The following is a 24,103-nucleotide window of genomic DNA, read 5'->3' as shown; positions in this document are numbered from 1 at the left end:
GATGCTAGGGAGGTATGGCTTGTGTGGATCCCCCAAAATTTTCTTACCCATAATTCCCTGCAAACCACAAATTTAGCTGAAATAATCACTTTTTTCCAAACATTTTTGTGTGAGAAAGTTATGGCATCAACGGTTTCCTACCACCCAGCGTTCCCCTTGGTCTCCCAATAAAAATGGTGCCTCACTCATGTGGGAGGACCAAGTACCCGCGAGAGGCAAGGGCCCAAAACGTATTGAGGCAACATTGAAATTGCCTATCACAAAACAACCTGGTTTTGCAAGGGGGGTCACCTGGGTTTTTGGCCCCGTACTCAGTGGCCAGCTAGGGAAACCTACCAAACCCACAAATTTCTGATAACTAGACACCCGGGGGGTCCCAGGGAGGTATAGCTTGCGTGGATTCCCCAACGTTTTCTTAACCGGAATCCCCTGCAAACCTCAAATGTAGCTGAAAAAATAAGTTTTTCCACACATTTTTGTGTGGAAAAGTTGTGGCATCACCGGGCTGACACAAATTTCCTACCACCCAGCATTTCCCCGGGTCTCCTGATAAAAATGGTGCCTAACTCTTGTGGGAGGCCCAAGTACCCGTGACAGGCAACGGCCCAAAACATTTTGAGAGTCACCTCAATACATTTTGGGCCCTTGCCCTTGACTCGTGACTTACGGGAATATAGCCGTAACCATCAAGGGACTAGTAGACCAATATGAAGACATTGATGGCTTCCTTAGCAAGCCCATCAAAAAATGTAAACCCAAGAACTTCTTCATCTCTTCCAGATTTGTGGGAGTTCACCGGGTAACTCTAGAGTGGGGCCTAAGGCTGGCACTGTTGTCCCTCAAAAACTGTTTGGCATACAAATTAGTCTGCTCAACAATCTCTGCCAAAAATACATCGTCCATAAACAACTGAAAAAAATGTATCGTCAAAAAAAATTCTGTATTCACTCTACACCCTGAAACATGCCTGGGGCAACCCAGAGGTCATCACTTCCAACTGGACACCTTGCTGCCCCAGGCTTCCTGCACTATCGGCACATCAATATCCTCCTCTAAAACAGGCACTTCATCCGCACTAAGAGTAGCTTCATCCACACTGAGAGTGGCTTCATCATCCGATGATTCCATGTGGAGAGAAAACTCTCTGCCTGAATCTTCCCCTCCCTCCTCTGCCTCAGATGCAGAGTCAGTCTCTGAACCATGGTCAGAGGAAGACTCAAAAAGCATATCAACAACCTGCTGAGCAGTAATCCTGCGGCTAGCCATTATTCTTACTAAGAAAGGAGACTGCACAAATAAGTCAACAGCAACCAACACTACAAAATAAGCAAGTAAAAATAATGTGTACCTTTATAACCAAGATCTATATACTCAAAAACTATACGATTTACTTGCAAGAGACAGCTACACTCATCAGCACCTACTCTACAGGAACAACGATATCCCACTAGAAAGAAAAAACAAAACCAATTACTCACAAGACACTATCCACCCAGAACTTCTGGGCTCCCCTCCATGGACCCAGGGACCTTTGTTTCTTGTAAAATGTAAATGTAACTGCTTGTCCTTTTATCCCTTATGTATCCAGCCCCCACGCCAAGTATGATGTTTGCTACTGCTGATTCCTGTAAAGTACTCTGATACTCTAACACGCTCTATAAAAACTCTAAATAAATAAACAAAATACACATCGATCACAAATGCAAAAAGTTTTTGACACTCAAACAACAGAAGCAAAACTTACTGCTATTATTACACCGTTTGCAAAAAATACATTCATGCAGAGAAATGAAACTCATTTACATTGTACAAAAAAAAAGTCTCTTACCAAACACATGCAACTACACAAACAGCAGAACCACCAGTAACAAAACCGCAACCTGGAACAGTCTAAAGAGCAAAAGCCTTGACCTAGAACAAAAAGGGAGAAATAAAGCATTACAATTGCAATTCACACAAAAAAAACAATTTACATTACAACACGCTATGTCACTACCCAAATAGTCAATCTGCCAGATGGGCCTTCAAATAGGGCTAAGAAAAATGGGGGGTGATGTTGCTCATGGGATCAGGTGAGGTTGTCGGCCAGGCCAATCTGTCCCCCAGGTGGGGCAGAAAACAGCAGACAGAAATGTTCCCCCCTTGCAAAATAAATAAATACCTGGTGCCTAGTAGGGTTTTCTGCCTCTCCCCTCCCGCCTAGGGCAGAAAGGCTAAAAAAGGGGCAGATCTGTCCCCAAGAGGGGCAGAAAAAATGTTAAGCACATTTTCCCCCCTTGGAAGCAACCTCCATTACACACAAAACAAAATCCCTGGTGCCTAGTGGCCAAAAAATGGGCCGATCTGCCCCCGGGGAGGGCAGAAAACACATATAAAAAACAAAATGCCCCCCCCCCCAGTAACGACCCTTGCCCAAGGGGTTGCTTCCATTTAAATTTTAAAGAACTCCCTGGTGTCTAGTGAGGTATTCTGTCCCCCCCTGGAGGCAAAAAAAGGTAAAAATAAACGGGCTGATCTTCCCCCGGGGGGCAGAATAAACATTAAAAAAAATATGCCCCCTGGAAGCGGCCCTTGCCCAAGGGGTCGCTTCCATTTTGTTTTTTCAGAAAGGCCAAATAATCAAGTTGATCTGCCCCCAGGGGGCAGAAAAGTCTTAAAATAATATTGCCCCCTAAGGAAGTGACTCTTGCCCAAGGGGTCGCTACCTCTACACAAAAAAAAAATCCTGTGCGCGATCGTGCAGCAGGAATGCCCTGCATTGAGACATCAGGGGAGAGTAAACACTCTTTCCTCTCCCCCGATGCCTCAATATGATCCGATGTCCCCCACCGGAGCACAAAACCTACCTGCTCCTTTCCTTGCAAATGGTTTCCAGGTGTCCAGCGCTTCCTGATGACATTGGCGCGCGCTGTGCGCGCTGATGTCACAGGATCGCCGAGGGTGGGGGTCAGGGGTGGCAGCGGAAGCTCTTCCGCTGCCTTCCCCCTCTGTGGGGGCTAGATCGGCTGCCCATGGGGGAGCATCATGTGTCATGAGCACGCAAAGGGTTAACAGTAGGAAACCACTTTTTGCAGCAGCTGATTGGGCTCCTGGTAAGCACTCCCTAATGCCCCTCAGGCTGGATCTTGGGCTAAGACCAATTGCTGATAAAATAGCATTGTATCCCCTGCTGTTTTGGAGGAGAATCCGGTTTATCCCGGAGCTCTCTTCATATCGTAAGGGTTTGGAAGAAATTCTGTCTATAGCAGGTACAACAGACATCCCACGGATCAGGTATATTATGACTAGGGCTCACGGTTTGATGGTATTCATTTTTTTCAACATTTCCGTCTGTATTTATCAATATTTATTTGTTGCACGTTTATTCTGTATTTATCCCATTTTTATTTTGAATTTTCTGTATAAATGAAGTTGCAATGGGTATTTTTCCACATTTAACTGATAAATGTATACTCGCATTTGAATGGTAATGTCTAAGACAAAAGGGCCCCCTGTAATCGCTAGAAGCTCCTAGGACAGGGAAATAATTCAAAAGAAAATAACATTCCTAGGCAACAATGGACTTAGTGAATATCAAGTCCTATACATAACGCATGATTGATCAAAATAGACTCAGTGTACTGTACAACAAATTACAATTATTAACCATTTTATTTGTATTGCCTAAAATTTTGGATATAGATATCCATACTTAAACATGAATAACACCACTTGAAAAATTATCACAAGGACATTGATATTGAGACAGTAGGTAAACCAATGTACACAAAATGAATAAACTAAATAACTTTATATAAAACAACACAGAAGATGGCTCAAAACAGTTGTTATTGGTAGATAGATGTTAATTTTCTACGCGCGTTTTCGCGTACTGGACGCCTTCTTCAGGAAAAGCCAGATAAATTCTTCAGAGTTGATATGATGATGCCTCAAAGCGATTGGCAACGTCAGCTAAATGCCAAAAATGAAGGCTTGGGGGAAAAAGCCCTGGTCAGTGCTGGTATGAATGATAATGCACAGCCTTGGGTCTGATACAAAAGTCTTGATAATATCTGATATGGCTAGGGATTTCCAAACTCCGTGTTCGTTGTAAACTCGAGCACGGATGGTGCTTCAGTTCAAGTCACCAAAAAATGGCAATTTCCACATGGAGGAACCACGTATGTGTTCTGTAGTTATGTTCATACGGGTCTGGATACCTAGTTCTGGTTTGAACTTAGGGTGCAGAAAATACTGATGTGAATACTACCGGATATCCCTTCCGCGTCCAAAGATCAGGAAAACATATTTGGTATCCAGACCCATATGAAAAAAAGAAAAAAGAAAGAAAGAAAAGGTGATCTATGTCGTGAAACACAACCCCTCTCCGATAACTATACAAGAGGCGGCATGATTTGATTTTCCAGATCACACGCAATGGTTGAAATGAGTCAAAATAAAACTCAACCTAAATAGTGATTAATATACATGGAATATTCAATAATAATTTCATCAGAACCTCATAAATTTGCCTACTTGTTGCACCGCTCCAGAAGCCATCTGACAAAGTCATCAGGGAACAGACTAATTTAAAATCAATGACAAACATTTCATTACACATCTACCATGCCCTCATACGACATAAATCTACACCATCCCAAGGTCACCTGTACTGACAGTCTGTGAGAAGTTGGCCTGATATATGCTGTCCACTAGTTATAGTGGGCACCCTGTATCAGTCCAAACAACCCCTTATGGTGATAGGTTAAAGACAACCTTTATTGAAAGCTATCCAAGTGGTAGCTATGGAGAGCAGCCTTCAGGCTTAGTCTTGAAGGAATGTAAAGCAGCTTGCTTTACCAGTCTATAATCTCTTGAATGACCAAATGAAAGGACAACCACACCATGTATATAGTTAAAATATATATATTTAAGATAAAACACACCCCTCTAGTCTCTTTATGAGGCTGGAGTTCGAAGTACTTAAGTTACAAGCAGTATTCAACAGTAAAAGCAAAAATACATGTTTGGGCCCTAGGGGCGTACCAAACCATATACCAATAAAGTGGTATAAGAACCACGACTGAACTAGACACAAAGACTAGAGCCTGTAGAAGTGCTTAGACCACAAGCAACCACCCAAGGTAGTGACACAGGGGACCCACGTGGGACGCGTGCAGTGTGAGAACATAGCCGCGAATCGCCGTTAACTTCTATGGGGAAAGTCGCTGTTGGAAATTAAGAGGATGGCTACAAGCGAACCCTTTTGGACTTAGAGGTGTCTAGGGCCAACACCCACGGGAGCACCGGAGTACTCGAGTTACCTCAACCAGGGAAGCCGGGTGCATAGGTATCTTTTGGTGTCGGGTCGCGTCACTGTTTTCAATGGAAGCTGGCAGAGAAGTGCTGCTGCCGTGAAGAGGAGAAGTGTCCGGAGAGATCCAAGCCTGGATCAAGGATGGAAGGAACCTGAAAGCAGAGGGGACAGAGTCTGTGTCACTCACCAGTGACCAGGGGCATGATATTCCAATGCCCACAGATGTCGGGTGCTTCAGGTGAGTTGACGGGTGTCTTGATTCTTCAGCCACGAGGTCCAGGAGGTGTCGACGACAACCAGGAGCTGGATTCGAGCTGTCCCCCAAAGTTTGTCGAGTGCTGCGGTGTCGGCGACCAGATTGGACCCAACAAGCCTTGGCAACGGCAAGTCACGTGAAAATAGAAAAAGGACGTTGGTGCAGACCAGCAAGGACTGGGGGACTCACCCAGCAAGGGTAAGTCAGGGCACGTCTGGAGCAACCAGGAAAGCCCAATCAGAAGAGGAGTTGCCTTTGTGGGGACCCACTAGCCAACGGGCTAGCGATCGCAAAGGAGCCTTGATCGGTCGCACTTGAAACTGGCCCACGGGTCACTCGTGGAGTGGAGGCCAGAGATCTTTGGAGCTGTAGATGCTCAAGGCTGGGGCTATACGGAGCCCAAAGCACAACTTCAAGGAAGACCAGGAAGATGATGGATCGGCAAAAGATCAAGGTGTCCAGGGCTCACGGTTCCACGTCACCCACAATAGCCACGGCCCTTAGCTTTGCTTTGGACTCAGGGTAGCCTCGGGGAAGTCTGGAAATCCACTTCTGGTGATGCAAAGACTTCGGCGTCCGGCGGGAGCTTCAGAGTTGCAGACCGGACAGTTGCTTCTTTGGTGCCTGCCAAGCAGGGTAGTCACTCCTTGACTCCAAGGGAGATTTCTTCTGTCTTCTAGCGGAAATAGAAAGTCGAAGGTCCAGGATATATGTTGCAGAGTTTTGTCCAGTGTAAACTAAAGTATCAAGAACTGGGTTCCCATACTTATTCCAAGTTTGGGGGTTGGGCATACTCTAGGGACCCACCTATGGGAGGGTTTGGAAAGAGGGGTGGTTACGCCCATTTTCCTTGTCCAGTTTCGCACCAGAGCAGGGGCAGGTAGACCCTGCAAACCGGTTTGAAATGGACTATGCACAGGGACACCAAGTGTCTGTTGCAGTGGCATCCATTTTGTGATGCCAGGGCTTTAGAAAGTCTTTACCGGGTAGACCAGTGTGAACATGTCACTCCCTCTAGAAGGGTGGAATGCTACCACCACCGCCAGAACTGGTGGGGGGGGGTAGTATTCCAAAGTGTTTGACACCAAACACGACATGTTTCCGTGCAGCCAGTCCAAAGTTAGCATTTACTGCAAGGTTATAATGCACTTAAGAGTATATGGTCAGGCTGCACCACAAACAGCATCAGAGGAGGTACTCCGAATGCTGCAGAGGGGCTCTGCTCATGCAGGGGCACCCTCTCACATAAAAACCAAGCACTTTGCCTTCAGGATTGTTAAGGCCTGCCATAGGAGTGACTACTAGGTTTTATATGTGTGTGCAATGGTAGTGATATAGGTAGCCTATACCACAGTAAGGGGTGCAGGCACCACCTTACCCAGGCTGCAGTAGCAGACCTGTGGTGTCATTTTGGAGTGCTTCCCAGGGGTGGCATAATACATGCTTCAGCCCCTGGTAGACCTCTGAGGTACCTAGGCCCTAGGTGCATAGTATACAATATACTAGGGGCTTATAAGGCACTCCAGAATCCAATTAGAGATGTACCTAATGTACATGGAAACCATTTTAGAGAGGAAGCAGCTAGGCTGGGGTCCTGATTAGCAGGGCCACAGCCAGACTAAGGTCGAAAAACAGTGAAACACCAGCAAAAAGTGGGGGTACCCATTTGAAGCAGATCCTACTCTCCTACACACAGTTCACTCGGAATGACCAGGCCGACAATCTTCAGTGGATTCAGTGCTTGAGGTGGGGGCTACAAGTGAGCCCAAGCACGACTTCAAGAGACGTCGAGAAGTCAATGCACTTGCAGAAATGCACAGTGACCAGGAGTTCCGGTTCCACGCTACTCACAAGGGCTGCGGGTCTCAGCTTTGCTGGGGACTCGGGTTGGCCTCTGAGATGTCTGGAAATCCTCTTCCTGGGCTGTAAATACTTTGGAGTACGGCGGGAGCTTCGATGATGCAGACCGGCAAATTGCTTCATTGGTGCCTGCCAAGCAGGGGAGTCACTGCTTGACCCCAAGGGAGATTTCTTCAGTCCTCTGGTCTTGAGCAGAGCGTCGAAGGTTCAGGATTCAGCGTCCGAGTTTCGTCTAGGGTAATCTAAAGTCCTAAGGACCGGGGCCCCATACTTATACTAAGGAAGGGGGATGGACATACTCTGGGGACCCACCTATGGCAGGGTTTGGACAGAGGGGTGGCTACATTTCCTTTGTCCAGTTTCGTGCCAGAGCAGGGGCTGAACCGGTTTGAGCTGGAGTGTACACAGGGACACCAAATGTGCCCCCAGTGCAGGACTTCAAAGCACTCAGAGAGTGCTCCCACCCCGCCCCAATACACATAAGTCTTTCTGGGCCTTCCCTGCTGGAGTTTCGGTCAGCAGCTGGAGGCCAGACCCATGTCTGTGGCTGCTGCATCCATTTTGTGATGTCAGGGCTCTATTAAGTTTCTACCGGGTATACCAGTGCTGTCATGTCTCTCCCTCTAGAAGGGTTGGATCATACTCCCACACCTGTTACTGGTGTGGGGGTAGGATTCCAAGGTGTTTGACACCAAACACGACATGTTTCCTTGCAGCCAGTCCAGAGTTAGCATTTACCTTTTGATTATAATGCACTTAAGTGTATATGGTCAGGCTGCAGTACAAACAGCATCTGAGAAGGGTCTCCGAATGCTGCAGAGGGGCTCTGCTCATGCAGGGGCACCCTCTCACATAAGAACCAAGCACTCTGCCTTCAGGATTGATAAGGCCTGCCATAGGAGTGACTTATAGATTTATATGTGTGTATATACAGTGAGATGTAGTGAACCTATATCTCAGTAAGGGGTGCATGCACCACCTTACCCAGGCTGCAGTAGCAGACCTGTGGTGTCATTTTGGGTGGCTTTCCAGGGGTGGCATAATACATGCTTCAGCCACTGGTAGGCCTCTGGGGAACCTATGCCCTGGGTACATAGTATACCATATACTAGGGACTTATAAGGGCACCTCAGATCAAATCTGAAGTGTACCTAAAGTACATGGAATTATTTTAGAGAGAAAGCAGCTAGGCTGGGGCCCTGATTAGCAGGGTCCCAGCCAGACTAAAGTCGAAAAAGAGTGAAACACCAGCAAAAAGTGGGGGCACCCATGTGAAGCAGATCCTACTCTCCTACACTCTTCAGCGTTTTCTTTCCATAATCTTGTATTTGAGAGCGGTTATCTAAATCGGTATTTTCTATACATTCATTTAGTAGACTTTTAATATATATTAGCCAAGGGATTTTCTTTCCATATTCTAATGCCATAGAGTCATTGATGACATCCTGAGTAAATTTCGTACCTTCTTTACTCCATATCCCGTGCCAAGTGTTTATACTTGTGGTGCTTATAGATTCATATATATATGCGGCCCCCAATTCTCTATGAATACTATAGGTAGGGGTTGAGTTAGATACCGCTAACAGCCTTCGGAAAAAAGAGTTTTCTTGTGTTTGAAGGCTTGCACAATTTGCTGCCCCCCATAGTGCTGCACCATAGCAGGTACCACTAATGCACTTACACTTGTATTATGTCATAATTTCTCTGACTGGTTTGTTGCCCATCTTTTTGGAAAATCTAAAAAGTGCCTCAGTTGTTCTGGCAAGTTTTTGTTTACATCACTCAATGTGGGCTCTCCAGCATCCGCTGACTGTAAAAACTAAACCTAGGTATACAAATGTGTTCGTTGGTTCGATAGGGACGTTATTTACATGGTGAATCCTTGTTTTTGCGCTTCCTTGCTCACATATCATTGTAAAAGTTTTTTTTCAAATTCATCACCAAGTCTTTTCCAGACATAAAATCTGCGAATTTTTCTATGCTGAGTTGGAGCCCATTTGCGGTTCTTGATAGGAGAACCGCGTCATCCGCATAGAGTAAGATTGGGACATAGCGTTTACCAACTTTTGGGGCATCAGCAGTTAGTTGTTGTAACTCCTTATCGACCCCATTTATGTACAGTGAAAAAAGAAAAGGGGCGAGCACACAACCCTGTCATATGCCCCGTGTTACCCTAAAGCTAGTGGTACACTCTCCGTCCAACCCATAGCGGACTCTAGCGCTCAAGCGGCTATAGATGTGTGAGAGGTATACGGCAATTGCATTTGGGTTAGTGTTTGCCACAGCATAGAGTGATTAACCAAATCAAAAGCACTCGTAAGGTCAAGGAAACAAAGATGTAAATGGCCCTTTTTTGTGATCGTATATTTACCAATCAATACATGTAAGTTAATGCATTGTTCCACGGTCCCTATTTCCCTGCGGAATCCATATTGTGTTTCAGAAAGAATGTTTTGTTCCTCTACCCACAATTCCAACCTTTCCAGTAGGATCATGACCATTAACTTTGAAGTTGTATCCAGGAGAGAGATCGGGCGATAACATTTCGCATCACTCCTGTTACCCTTCTTAAAAATTGGGACTATGATACTTTCAGTCCATGATCTTGGTATCAAGCCATCAGTGTAGGAGAGTAGGATCTGCCTCTTATGTTGCCCCCACTTTTTTTCTGTTGTTTACACTGGTTTCTGGCTATACTCTGTCTGGGACCCTGCTAATCAGGGCCCCAGCCTCTCTGTTTTCTCTAAACAACTTGGAGTGCATATTAGGTTCACTAGTGATTGGATACTGTGGTACCTTATGAGCCCCTAGTATATGGTACCTTAGGTACCAAGGGCATAGGTACTTCACAGGCCTACCAGGGGCTGAAGCATGTATTATGCCACCCCTGGGAAGCAGACTAAATCTGACACCACAGGCCTGCTACTGAAGCCTGGGTGAGGTGGTGCTAGCACTCCTCACTGAGATATAGGTTCCCTATATCTCTCCCTGCACACACATTTAAACCTAACAGTCACCCCTTAGGCTGGCCCTATCAATCCTGAGTATATAATAAGTAGGCCTGGGCGAAGCACTACGCTACGCTCGCGTAGTTTGCGAAGTTCGCGCTACTTCGCGCTACGCGAACTGCACGTAGCACAGTGCGAACACGCGTAGCGTAGTGTTGCGTAGTGCTGCGGTCATTTTTTGCTTGCTCGCGGTCCTCAACGTCAAGTTGGCGACCGCGAGCAAGCAAAATGACATCCTGGCGAGACTTTTTCCTTGTTCGCGATCGCGAGCATGGAAAATAAACCTCCCGGCGAGATTCCCAACGCGAGAAGGTCAGGTTTCTCATTGCGAGGGGTCGCGTATGCTCGCGACCGCTCGCGATGAGAAACTACCAGTTCGCGTTGAGAAAGCTGCAGCTCGAGTAAAAATCTACTCGAGCAGCAGAAAACTACAGCTCGCACTGTGCAAGATGCCATTTTCAATGATTGCACAGTGCCGGTTGCTTGTCCGCACTGTGCAATCATTGAAAACAACATCTTGCACAGTGCGAACATGTTACTTCGCAGTTCGCGAAGTGCTACGCGTAGCTCGCGTAGTGCGAACTTCACTTTGCGTAGCTTCGCGAAGTGCTACTTCGCGAACTACGCCCACCCTTAATAATAAGAGGGGGGATTCAATAAGGTTTTCAGAGGCCGGAATCTGGGTAATACTTTTATAGCAGCAAATACCTCTGACACCATGGATCACAGTATCACTTTGATCTCAGCAGATCTATTTATTGACTGCGAGTTGAAAATAATTTCATATATTTAGATAACTTGGTGAACACTTTCTCAATGTGACAATCATAAATCTCCAAATATTCACTTTTTCAACAATACAATGTGACAACAAAACACATATATATCACAAATATAAGTTTCTCTGTGTGACAATGAAATAATTTTCACTTTTCCAACAAAACATTATAACGACATACATAAATGTGAAAAATTGATACATAAATCAAAACAGTACTCAGATATCCTCTTTGTTAGATAGAGTGGCATATAAAGTCATTATTGCCTCCACGTTGTATGATTGGTTTGGTCCTAGAATGTAGTTAGAGAAAAAAATGTATTTTCCCAAAATGATGCTAGAGAGCGTTGACTAGATATTTAGTTTTGGCTCTTCACGGGGCGTTATTGTATGGTTTTATCCCCAATATATTCTCATATTCTGTTAGCCGACGCGTTTCGACCTTTCCTGCTATGGACCTTTTTATTGCCTTTCTAAGGTCTTCATCAGGGCTTGGTTATTATTCCATGGGACATCTTTTTCTGAAAAAATCAATAATATATTTTTTATCATAAAGGAATGTGATATTAAGTGGCTTTTAAGTGTACTCTGTTAATTTTCTGAGCAGTCACTTAATTGTTTTATTAAAAGGCTGGTTTAAAAATGGAACTTACGTGCTGTCAGATAAAGGTTGCTTGCGCTATCTTTTACCTGTGAAGTACAAGGGAAACATTTCTGTGTCACTGTCACTGAGTTGAGCGTTTATATGCAAACTGGTTGTAGTGGCTAATTACCCCGTTTGTGTTGTCTCATGCGTGGGTCTGTGGACACCAGTTGGTGCTCTAATACGGCATTTACAAGACGGGCCCGTTCCCCTTTGTTGTGGCAATGTATGCGGCGAGTTTTTCTGTCCAGTTGTGACCGGCATGCATCTGTACAGAGGAGAAGAAACAACCCTGACCGATACAGAAACAAACCGGTATGAACGATACTTGCGACGATTTAATTCGGGGTCTCCTTAATAACTTGCACGAATGCATGGAATATCACGAGTGCTCAATAGTCCCGCGAAGCACCAAACTAGGTTACTTTGAAACTAAACACGGTAGCTCAGCTCAACACGGTCTCTCGTTTCAAACAAAGTCACGTTGAATCACCAAATGCATGCCGGTCACAACCAGTTTGCATATAAACGCTCAACTCAGTTTTTTCAAACCATTTTTATCCAATAGATCCATAAAGAAGCCAGTAAATATTTAAAAGACCTACACAGCACAACTCGAAAAGGAAAGGGAAGGTACGTGAAGCCACATTTAAAGAAACAGCAAAGTTATAATTTCGTTAAACATGAAATATATAACGTCAGAAAGCTGACAGTGACACAGAAATGTTTCCCTTGTACTTCACAGGTAAAAGATAGCGCAAGCAACCTTTATCTGACAGCACGTAAGTTCCATTTTTAAACCAGCCTTTTAATAAAACAATTAAGTGAATGCTCAGAAAATTAACAGAGTACACTTAAAAGCCACTTAATATCACATTCCTTTATGATAAAAAATATATTATTGATTTTTTCAGAAAAAGATGTCCCATGGAATAATAACCAAGCCCTGATGAAGACCTTAGAAAGGCAATAAAAAGGTCCATAGCAGGAAAGGTCGAAACGCGTCGGCTAACAGAATATGGGAATATATTGGGGATAAAACCATACAATAACGCCCCGTGAAGAGCCAAAACTAAATATCTAGTCAACGCTCTCTAGCATCATTTTGGGAAAATACATTTTTTTCTCTAACTACATTCTAGGACCAAACCAATCATACAACGTGGAGGCAATAATGACTTTATATGCCACTCTATCTAACAAAGAGGATATCTGAGTACTGTTTTGATTTATGTATCAATTTTTCACATTTATGTATGTCGTTATAATGTTTTGTTGGAAAAGTGAAAATTATTTCATTGTCACACAGAGAAACTTATATTTGTGATATATATGTGTTTTGTTGTCACATTGTATTGTTGAAAAAGTGAATATTTGGAGATTTATGATTGTCACATTGAGAAAGTGTTCACCAAGTTATCTAAATATATGAAATTATATTCAACTCGCAGTCAATAAATAGATCTGCTGAGATCAAAGTGATACTGTGATCCATGGTGTCAGAGGTATTTGCTGCTATAAAACTATCAATCCTGAGGGCAGGGTGCTTGGTTTCCATGTGAGGGGGTGCCTCTGCCTGAGCAGGGCCCCTCTGCAGCTCCCAGAGTCTATTCTCTGGGGCAGTTTGGGAATGCGGTCAAACCATATACTCTTAAGTGCATTATAACCTCGCACTTAATGCTAACTTTGGAATGGCTGCATCAAAACATGTTGTGTTTGGTGTCAAAGGCTTTGGAATCATACCCCCACACCAGTAACTGGTGTGGGAGTATGATCCCACCCTTCTAGAAGGATAGACATGTACCTACTGTGGAAACACGGTAGAATCCTGAAGAGCCCTGGCATCACAAAATGAATGCCACCAGTCACAGACACTGGGCTGCCCTCCTGCTGACGACTGAAACTCACAGTAGAGGAGGCCCAACAATAGGTATCCTGTCACAGGGGGGTGTGACCACCTCCCAGACAGGGTTTAGTGTATTGGGGCAGGGTGGGTGCACTCCTAGAGTGCTTTTAAGTCCTCCACTGGGGGAGCAGTAGGCTCCTCTGTGCATACACCAGTTCAAACCGGGTAAGGGGCTACCTGCTCCTGCTCTGGCGTGAAACTGGACAAAGGGAAGTGGGTGTAGCCACCCACTCCCCTGACCCTCCCATAGGTTGGGTCATAGAGCTAGTCCCTCCCTTCCTTTCAGTATAAGTTAGGGAACCCTTGCCATTGCAAATCAGATACCCCTGGATGATGCTCTGAAGATGAATCCTGGACCTTTGACGTTCCATTACCTCTGGAAGATGGAAGAATCTCCCTTGGAGTCAAGGAGTGACTCCCCTGCTTGGCAGGCACCCAATCTTGCAATCAATGGTTTCAAACCTTCCCGCTCTCGCCAGAGTCCGAAGTCCCTGTAGCCCAGGAAGAGAATTACCTGACTTCTCCGAGGCCATCGTGAGTCCCCAGCAACGCTGAGGCAAGTGGACCCCACGAGTGATGAGAAACCACAATCCCTGGGTACCATGCACTATTTTCGAGTGCAACCCCTTCACGACGTTCTACAAACTTGTGCATTAGACCACGTGTGGTCCAAGCCTCCAGCAGGAATCCCTTTGAAGATCAGAGGCCTACCCCATCCTGAGTGACCGTGGGCCCCTGTTGAGTGAATCCTCCCAAGGTGTCTTTGCAATCACTTGCTGGTTGGCTTGTGGGTCCCCGTAAGATGTTTCTACAGTTTCAAAGGGCTCTCCTGGTTGCTCCAGGCCTGCCCTACCTTATCCTTGCTGAGTGAGTCCCTCAGACCTTGCTGGTCTAAACCGCTGACTTTTTATCCTTTCCACGAGGCTTGCTGTTACCAAGGCTTGTTGGCTCCAATCTGGTCGTCGACACCGCAGTAAGCTGCAGACATTGTGGGACATGCAGAATCCAGCTCCTGGTTATCGTCGACACCTCCTGGACCTCGTGGCTGAAGAATCAAGACACCCATGGATCACCTGAAATCACCCAACGACTGTGGGCATCCATCTTCCTTGCCCCAGGTCACTGCCAAGTGACTTTGAACACTTTCCCCTCTGCTTTCAAGACTTTATTCTCCTGAATCCAGCCTTGGATTCCACCGGACACTTCTCTTGTCTTCACAAGCAGCAAGTCTTCTTTGGCTCCCATTGAAAACGACGCCGCGACCCGACACCAAAAGACACCTATGCACCCGGCTTCCCTGGGTGAGGTAACTCCAGCACTACGGTGCTCCTGTGGGTGTTGGCTCTAGAACTACTTACCCTGTAAGTGACTTGCTTGTAGACTCTCCCAAAGTATCCTTAAACTCTAAATTTCCAATCACGACTTGCTCCATTGAAGTCAATATGGATTCGGGGGTGTGTTCTCACACTGCATGCGTCTCCCGTGGGTCCTTTACTTACCTGCCTTGGGTGGTTTCGTGAGGCCCCAGCGCTTCTGAAGGCCCTAGGCCTTGTCCCCTCGCAAGTCGTTATCTCTAAGTCTCTTTTTTAGTATATGGTCTGGTACGCCCCTTGGGCCCCAGCCATATTCGTGCTCAACTTGTGAAATGTTGATTTGTGCATATGTTCCTGACTTCTAATCTCATAAAGAGATTAGCAGAGAGTTGTTAGTAATAAATACATATATATTTGATATATATACCTGTGTGGTGTCCTTTCATTTAGCAATTCAAGAGATTATAAGGTAAAACAAGCTGCATTACATTCCTCTAAAGACTTAGCCTGAAGGCTTCTCTCCACAGCTACCACTAGGATAGCTTTCTTTAAAAGGTTGTCTTAAACCTACTACCATAAGAGTCGAATTGTACTGGTGCAAGGTGTCCACTTTAACTAGTGAACAGCATATACCAGGCCAACTTCTCACAATCAGCAATAGTATTAAATATTTTTTATAAAATGGGAGCCCAAAAATGAATCCTTGATTTAAAATTTCTATAGGGACCCCATCAACTCCGGGTGCTTTTTGTAGGAGAGTAGGATCTGCACTTATGTTGCCCGCACTTTTTTCTGATGTATACACTGGTTTCGGGCTATAGTCTGGCTGGGTCCCTGCTAATCAGGGCCCCAGTCTCTCTGTTCTCTCTAAACGACTTGGAGTGCATATTAGATGCACTAGTGATTGGATACTGTGGTACCTTATGAGCCCCTAGTCTATGGTACCCTAGGTACCTAGGGCATAGGTGCTTCCCAGGCCTACCAGAGGCTGAAGCATGTATTATGCCACCCCTGGGAAGCAGACTCAATCTGACACCACAGGCCTGCTACTGCAGCCTGGGTGAGGTAGTGTTAGCACTCCTCACTGAGGTATAGGTTCTTATATCTCACCATACAGACACATATAAACCTATCAGTCACCCCTAAGGCAGGCCCTATCAATCCTGAGGGCAGGGTGCTTGGTTTACAATGTGAGGAGGTGCCTCTGCATGAGCAGGACCCCTCTGCAGCTGGCAGAGTCTATTCTCTGTGGCTGTTTGTGGATGCGGTTCAACCATATACTCTTAAGTGCATTATAACCCAACGGTAAATGCTAACTTTGGAATGACTGCATCAAAATATGTCGTGTTTGGAATCAAATCACTTGGAATCATACCCCCACACCAGTAACTGGTGTGGGAGTATGATCCCACCCTTCTAGAGGGGACGACATGTACCTACTGTGGTAACACAGTAGTAATCTGAAAGAGCCCTGGCATCACCAAATGGGTGCCACCAGCACAGACACTGGGCTGCCCTCCTGCTGCTGACTGAAACTCGCAGTGGAGGAGGCCCAACAATAGGCATCCTGTCACAGGGAGGTGTCACTACCTTCCAGACAGGATTTAGTGTATTGGGGCTGGGTGGGTGCACTCCTAGAGTGCTTTGAAGTCCTGCACTGGGGAGCAGTAGGCTCCTCTGTGCATATGCCAGCTCAGACCGGTTCAGGGGCTACCTATCCCTTCTCTGGCGCGAAACTGGTCAAAGGGAAGTGGGTGTAACCACCCCCTACCCTGACCCTCCCAGAGGAGTGGTCATAGAGCTAGTCCCTCCCCTACCTTCAGTATAAGATAGGGAAACCTTGCCATTGCAAATCAGATATCCCTGGACGACGCTCTACAAGAAGAATCCTGGCCCTTCTACATACCACTACCTTTGGAAGACTGAAGAATCTCCCTTGGAGTCAAGAAATGACTCCCCTGCTTGGCAGGCACCAGAAACTCTAATCAACGGTCGCAAACTTTCCCGCTCCCGCCGGAGTTCGAAGTCCCTGTAGCCCCGGAAGTGGATTTCGTGACTTCTCGATGGCCAATGTGAGTCCCCAGCAGAGCTGAGGCAAGTGGACCCCACGAGTGATGAGGAACAGCAATACCCAAGTACCGTGCACTATTGTCGAGTGCAACCCCTTCACACCATTCTACAAACTTGTGCATTGGACCATTTGTGGCCCAAGCCTTCAGCAGGTTTTGCAGTGAAAATCAGAGTCCTACCCCATCCCGAGTGACCGTGGGCTCCTGTGAAGCATCTCCTCACGAGGCATCTTCACGATCCCTTGACCGTTGGCTTGTGGGTCCCCTGAACATGTTCTGATCAACCAAAGGGCTCCCCTGGTTGGTCCAGGCCTGCCCTCATTCACCCTCACTGGGTGTGTCCCTCAGACCTTGCTGGTCTACACCGCTGACTTTATTACCTTTCCCCAAGACTTGCTGTTGCCAAGACTTGTTGGCTCCAATCCGGTTGTCGACACATCAGTAAGCTGCAGACGTCATGGGACACTCCTAATCCAGCTGCCGGTCATCGTCGATCTCTCCTGGACCTCGTGAGTGAAGAGTCAAAACACCCTTGATCACCTGAAATCACCCGACTTCCGTGGGCATCCATCTCCCTGGCCCCGGGTCACTGGCAAGTGACTCTGAACACTGTCCCTTCTGCTTTCAGGTCATCTTCATATTGAATCCAGCCTTGGATTCCACCGGACACTTCTCCAGTCTTCGCAAGCAGCAAATCTTCTTTGGTCTCCATAGAAAACAGCGACGCGACCCGACACCAAAAGTCACCTATGCACCCGGCTTCCCTGGGTGAGGTAACTCATGTACTCCAGTGCCCTAGTGTGTGTTGGCCCTCGAATTACTTACCTTGTAAGTGGCTTGCTTGTAGACTTCCTCGAAGTACCCTTAAACTTTAAAAATCAAACCGCGACTTGCTCTATTGAAATCAATAGGGAACCCGTGGCTGTGTTCACACACTGCACGCGTCTCCGGTGGGTCTTTTACTTACCTGCTTCTGCTGCATTAGTGAAGCCCCAGCTATTCTACAGGCCCTAGGCCTTGTCCCCTTGCAAGTCGACTTTCCTAAAACTCTTTTTCAGTATGTGGTCTGGTATGCCCCTAGGGCCACAGCCATATTTGTGCTTAACTTATTGTGAAACGTTGATATTTGAATGTGTTCCTGACTTCTAATCACATAAAGAGATTAGTAGAGTGTGTCTAGAAATAAATACATTTTCATTTCATAAGGCTTTATTCGGAGCTTAACACAAAGTCCATAAAAGCACATACATACAAACATAAAAAACAAACTCATAATAACCAAATATCATATATACAGTACAAGATACAAGATTAAAAAACGGTTAAAATAACATGCTGTTCCTAACTTTAACAGCTTGTAGGAGAAAAGTTGTAGTAAAAAAGCAGACATCAGGGTTGAGATTAAAAAACAGCTTCATAGAATCATGCACATTTCGTGTTCCATACTTCAAAAGAATAGGTTTTAAGAAAGCTGAACGAAGGTTACCATAAAATTTACAAAACAATAAGAAGTGCATAGTGCTTTGTGCAGATAAATGATCACATGGGCAAGGGCCAATCGGATATTTTTTAATAATGGGGAAAGCCACCAAATGGTGCACAATCCCCAGCCTTAATCTGGTTAGCACAAACTGGTGGGAAACTCTAGTAACATAACTCAAATATGGTTGGTAGCCAACAGTCTCACTATATCTTCCATAGAGCGTACATGTGGAAGAATGGCCACCCAGCGTCTCCCGCCTCTCAGATTTATGGCTCATAAAGATGAGCTTCATCTCACCCTTTGACAAACTAGAAGCAGTATGCATATCCTTTCTAATATCAAATCCATAGATCTCTAAAAAACTATTGACAACAAATTTAATCCAAGGAATCTTCATGTGGGCATCTGTTGGAAAACAGTCTCTGATGATTGCTCTATTTAATGAGGTCTCTTCCTTGGACCAAATGGCGCGCCATAACGTAAATGGTCTTAAAGTAATTTGGTCTGAAAGGTGTTGTATCCCAAGCTCTTTATGTGCCAATTCATTAGAGGCAGATATGGGCAGACACAAAAGTCTCTTAAGAAAGAGATTTTCCTCCACTTGGAGACTCCGGGCCGAGTAATGGCCCCAGACTCCAGCACCATAAAGAGCAATCGAAAGACATCTCATTTGGTAAATTGTTAACATGTCTTTAATCCGTTTATCCCCAATTTTACTGGCAAACTTGAACACCCCGTGTGCACATTTGGCCATCTTGGCCCGGACATAAGTAATCTCACTAGACCAGCAGCCATTCTTAGTAAAATTAATGCCGAGATAGTTAAAGGAGTTCACCGTTTGCCCCTTATGCCCATCAATGAAATAGGAATTGGGTTTTTTAAAGCCCAAACCACATTCCATGATGTGGGTTTTGGATTTGTTAATCAGTAGTTTCCTATCCTTGATGAACATAGAAAACTTGTCCATCAGACGTTGTAGGCCAATAGGAGTCCTAGATAAAATCACGGCATCGTCCGCATAGAGTAATACCGGGACGTTAAAATCATTAATTTTCGGGGCATCTGCCGCCACAGTTTTTAGGGCTGAATCAACATCATTTATAAAAAGGGTAAAGAGTAGGGGTGCAAGAACACAACCTTGTCTTATACCGCGCCCTATCTTAAACTTGGGGGTACGCTCCCCCCCCCCGGTCCATAGCGAACACTGGTACTAAGGTTGGAATATAGTCGTGCCAGGAAATAAATGATACCCTCAGGTGCCCCCAAATCAAGTAGTTTGGCCCATAGAATACTATGGTCCACCATATCGAAGGCGCTGCTCAAATCTGCAAAGCAGAGATAGAGAGAGCCTTTCTTAGCCCTCGTATATTTCCCAATTAGGAGGTTGAGGTAGAGACATTGTTCGACAGTCCCTCGACCCTTCCTAAAACCATATTGGCAGTTGGCCAGAATGTTATTAGAATCGGCCCACTCTTCCAACCTGACTAGAAGCACCCTGCTCATGATTTTCACAGAGGAATCGAGGAGGGAGATTGGGCGATAATACTTCACATCACCCCTGTCTCCCTTCTTATAGATGGGAATGATAATAGATTCCTCCCAAGTGGGTGGGACTCCATTACATACTGCCGCATTAAAAACATTTGTTAACAATGGGCCCCACAGCTCAGGGACTAATTTGTACAGATCTATAGGCACCCCGTCGGGACCCTGTCTAGAAATAAATACAGATATATTTGATATACATACCTCTGTGGTGTCCTTTCATTTGGTAATTCAAGAGATTATAAGGTAAAACAAGCGGCTTTACATTCCTCTGAGACTAAGCCTGAAGGCTGCTCTCCACAGCTACCACTAGGATAGCTGTCTTTAAAAGGTTGTCTTAAACCTATCTACCATAAGAGTCGAATTGGACTGGTGCAAGGTGACCACTATAACTAGTGACCAGCATATGCCAGGCCAACTTCTCACATTGGTGGGCAGCGTGTGGGATTCCAACTTGCCATTGTTTTACCAGAAAATCTCTATTTGAATTACTAACTGAAAACCACTAAAGGTACTCAAGGTACATATAAAAGTCAAACTTAGTACCAATAAGTTCTACTGAACTTAGAGTTGTTTGTGAAGGGATAGCACACCCTTGCTACAGCTCAAGCTAGTATCAGTAGGCCACAAACTAGTGTAGGTAGTGCAACACTGCATAACACTAGAATGTCCTCAAGGGATGGAGCCAGTGGGTCCACCCAACCCAAGTATAAGGACATGACCTTCTTTGACTTGAAGGCCATGTGTGTTGCAAGACTCCGGGGATTAGGACAGAGTCCCTCCACACTACACCTGATAAATCTACTTATAGAAGATGATCTTAGGCTAGCTCTAGGAGCTAGTGGATCTGGATCAGGGGGTGGGTCAGCCATAGTCTCTGGGTCAGATGATGAAAATCAAGATGACCTGGAGTCTGTGATTGAAGGGCCAGACCCACAAGGGTCTGAAAAGGACTGAGGAATTCTCCCTAAGAGAGCTGACAGAGTGGAAGAGAGGCCTAGGTCCCCCTCAAGGGAATCCAACCACTCATATCACTCTGACAGAGAATCTGTCCATCAGAAGAACCAATACTCTAATAATAGGGAGACCTCCTCTGAAAGAAGGTACAAGATGCTCCATATGAGGAAGCTAGGCTTGCCCTCAGAACCAAACAATTGGCATTAGATAGAGAAGCCTTTGAGCTCCAGAGAGCTTCTAGAAAAGAGGGGTTAGAACCGCCTGGTGGCAGCAACAGTATCCCTAGAGGCAGAGATTACATTCCAGACCATAGGAACCTGTCCAAGGTTGTTCCTCCCTACCAGAGTGGGGATGATATCCACAAATGGATAACTGCTATAGAAAGGGCCTGTAAAGTTCAACAGGTCCCCCAGAAACAGTGGGCAGCAATCTTGTGGCTCTCCTTTTCAGATAAAGGTAGAGACAAGCTCCTCACTGTTAGAGAAGAGGATGCTGATGATTATGATGTCCTGAAAAGTGGATTAATAGATGGGTTTGGCTTAACCACTGAACAGTACAGGTTGAAGGTCAGAGATACCCAAAAAGCCCAGAATCATGACTGGACAGACATTGTAGATTGTGCAAACAAGGCTCTGGAGGGTTGGCTGGTTGGTAGTAGAGTTACTGATTTTAAGGGATTGTATAATCTTATGATGAGAGAACAGATCCTTAATAATTGCCAAAACCAGTTGTTGCATCAGTACCTGGTGGACTCTGATCTGACCTCTCCCCAAGAATTAGGAAAGAAGGCAGACAAATGGGTCAGAACCAGGGTGAGGCAGAAACCCCAGAACCAACGGGGTGACACTAAGAAGCAGGATCCTAAAGGCTCAGATAAAGGTGGGGATAAGTCAAAAGACCAGAAGTCTTCACAAGGGCCCCAAACATCTGCATCTGGTGGGGATTCACAGTCTGCAAAGGGAAAAGACCAAAATAAGCCCTGGTGCAAATTCTGTAAACAGAAATGGCACTGGACTTCTGATTGTACCAAGTCCAAAGACTAAACCACCACCACTCAGGCCCCTAAGGCAAATGTTCCCCCTAGTTCAGCTACTGGTGGAGGTAGTACTCAGAATAAGGGTGGAGTAGGGTTGACCCTGGGTTCTGAAGTGGACTCTGGCCTAGTCAGAGTACCCACACAGGCATTGCTGGTTTGTGAGGGAGACCTTGATATGTCCTTCCTAGTGAGCCCCAGTAATCTGGCCAAATACAAACAGCAGCCTATAATTAATGGCAAACAGGCTTTGACATTCAGGGACACAGGTGCTAGTGTCACCATGGTGGCAGAGGATCTGGTGGACCCTGCGCAGATCATCCTGGGTGAAATATACAAGGTTATCAATGCAAGCAATGTCAGGACCAACCATAGTCTGGCAGTTGTGAATTTCTCCTGGGGAGGAGTAAATGGCCTCAAGAAAGTAGTAGTCAGTGCAGACCTCCCTGTCGAATGTCTATTGGGTAATGATCTGGAAACTTCAGCCTGGTCTGAAGTGGAGTTATGGACTCATGCTGAGATGTTGGGCATACCTGCAGAGGTATTTGCAGTGACCAGGTCACAGGCCAAAATGCATAAAGCTGAACCAGCTCTGGATCCTGAAACTATGGACCAGATGCTACCCAAGAGGAGGAGCAGTAGGGTCAAGGCAGTGCCTTCCCCTCTGTCTCAGATCTCAGATTCCCCTCCTGAGGGAGGAGAAGCAGAGCCTGAAGAAGGAACTGCCCCAGAGGAACTTGAGCCTGGTCAGGTTGAGTTCTTGGGGGCAGGGGGACCTTCCAGGGAAGATCTGAGTAAGGAGCTACAGTGCTGCCCCTCTCTTGAACCCCTCAGACAGCAAGCTGCTGCTGAGGTTGCTGGGAGTGCTAGTGGGTCCCATAAAGTTTATTGGGATGAGGGACTCCTATATTCTGAGGCTAGAGATCCTACCCCTGGAGCCACCAGGAGGTTGGTAATACCTCAGAAGTTTAGGGGGTTCCTCTTGACCCTAGCACACGACATCCCATTGGCAGGACACTTGGGCCAAAACAAGACCTGGGGCAGGCTTGTCCCTCATTTTCATTGGCCACACATGTCAGAGGACACCAAGGAGTTTTGTCGCTCCTGTGTCACTTGCCAAGCCAGTGCCAAGTCAGGTGGCACAACAAAGGCCCCCCTGATACCACTACCTGTGGTGGGAGTTCCCTTTGAAAGGGTAGGGATTGACATTGTTGGTCCCCTTGACCCTCCAACAGCATCTGAGCACAGGTTTATCCTGGTGGTAGTGGATCATGCCACCAGGTACCCAGAAGCATTTCCCCCAGGACCACCACAGCCCCTCTTCTCCAGAGTGGGTTTCCCTAAGGAGGTTCTATCTGACAGAGGTACCAACTTCATGTCAGGATATCTAAAAGCAATGTGGAAGGAGTGTGGTGCAAACTACAAGTTCACTACTCCCTATCACCCACAATGCAATGGGTTAGTTGAAAGGTTCAACAAAACCCTAAAGGGAATAATTAAAGGCCTCCCAGAAAAGCTTAGGCGAAAATGAGACCTTTTACTTACCTGCCTTCTGTTTGCATACAGGGAGGTTCCACAGAAGGGGGTTGGCTACAGCCCTTTTGAACTTCTGTTTGGGCACCCTGTCAGAGGCCCATTATATTTGGTGAAGGAGGGCTGGAAGTTACCTCTCAAACCTCCCAAACAGGATGTGATGGACTATGTACTTGGTCTCCGCTCCCGGGTGGCCGAATACATGAAGAAGGCAACCAAAAACCTTGAGGCTAGCTAAGAACTACAAAAAGCTTGGCATGACCAAAAGGCTGTCCTGACTGTTTATCAGCCAGGCCAGAAAGTGTGGGTGTTGGAGCCAGTGGCCCCAGCAGCTCTCCAAGACAAGTGGAGTGGCCCCCATACAATTGTTGAGAAAAAGGGAGAAGTCACCTACCTGGTGGATCGTGGAACTCCCAGGAGCCC

The 24,103-nt window shown here is 46.0% G+C and overlaps 1 protein-coding gene across 2 annotated transcripts in view; it reads right to left on the bottom strand.

The window, feature by feature from the left end:
* Nucleotides 1-24,103, bottom strand: part of TASL (TLR adaptor interacting with endolysosomal SLC15A4) — a 376,016-nt gene that overhangs the window by 11,661 nt on the left and 340,252 nt on the right. The window contains exon 2 of one of the 2 annotated variants that reach the window (XM_085622430.1): nt 1,829-1,911. The exons of the other annotated variant lie outside the window; for it this stretch is intronic. The gene's annotated coding sequence lies outside the window, so the exon portion shown is untranslated. The remainder of the gene's footprint in view (nt 1-1,828; nt 1,912-24,103) is intronic. 2 annotated transcript variants of the gene reach the window in all.

This window comes from Triturus cristatus, chromosome 8, assembly GCF_964204655.1.
Source record: "Triturus cristatus chromosome 8, aTriCri1.1, whole genome shotgun sequence".
In the NCBI taxonomy this organism is placed as follows: Eukaryota; Metazoa; Chordata; class Amphibia; order Caudata; family Salamandridae; genus Triturus; species Triturus cristatus.
The sequence above is the reverse complement of the archived record's forward strand: the minus strand, read 5'-3'. Positions and strand labels throughout refer to the sequence as shown.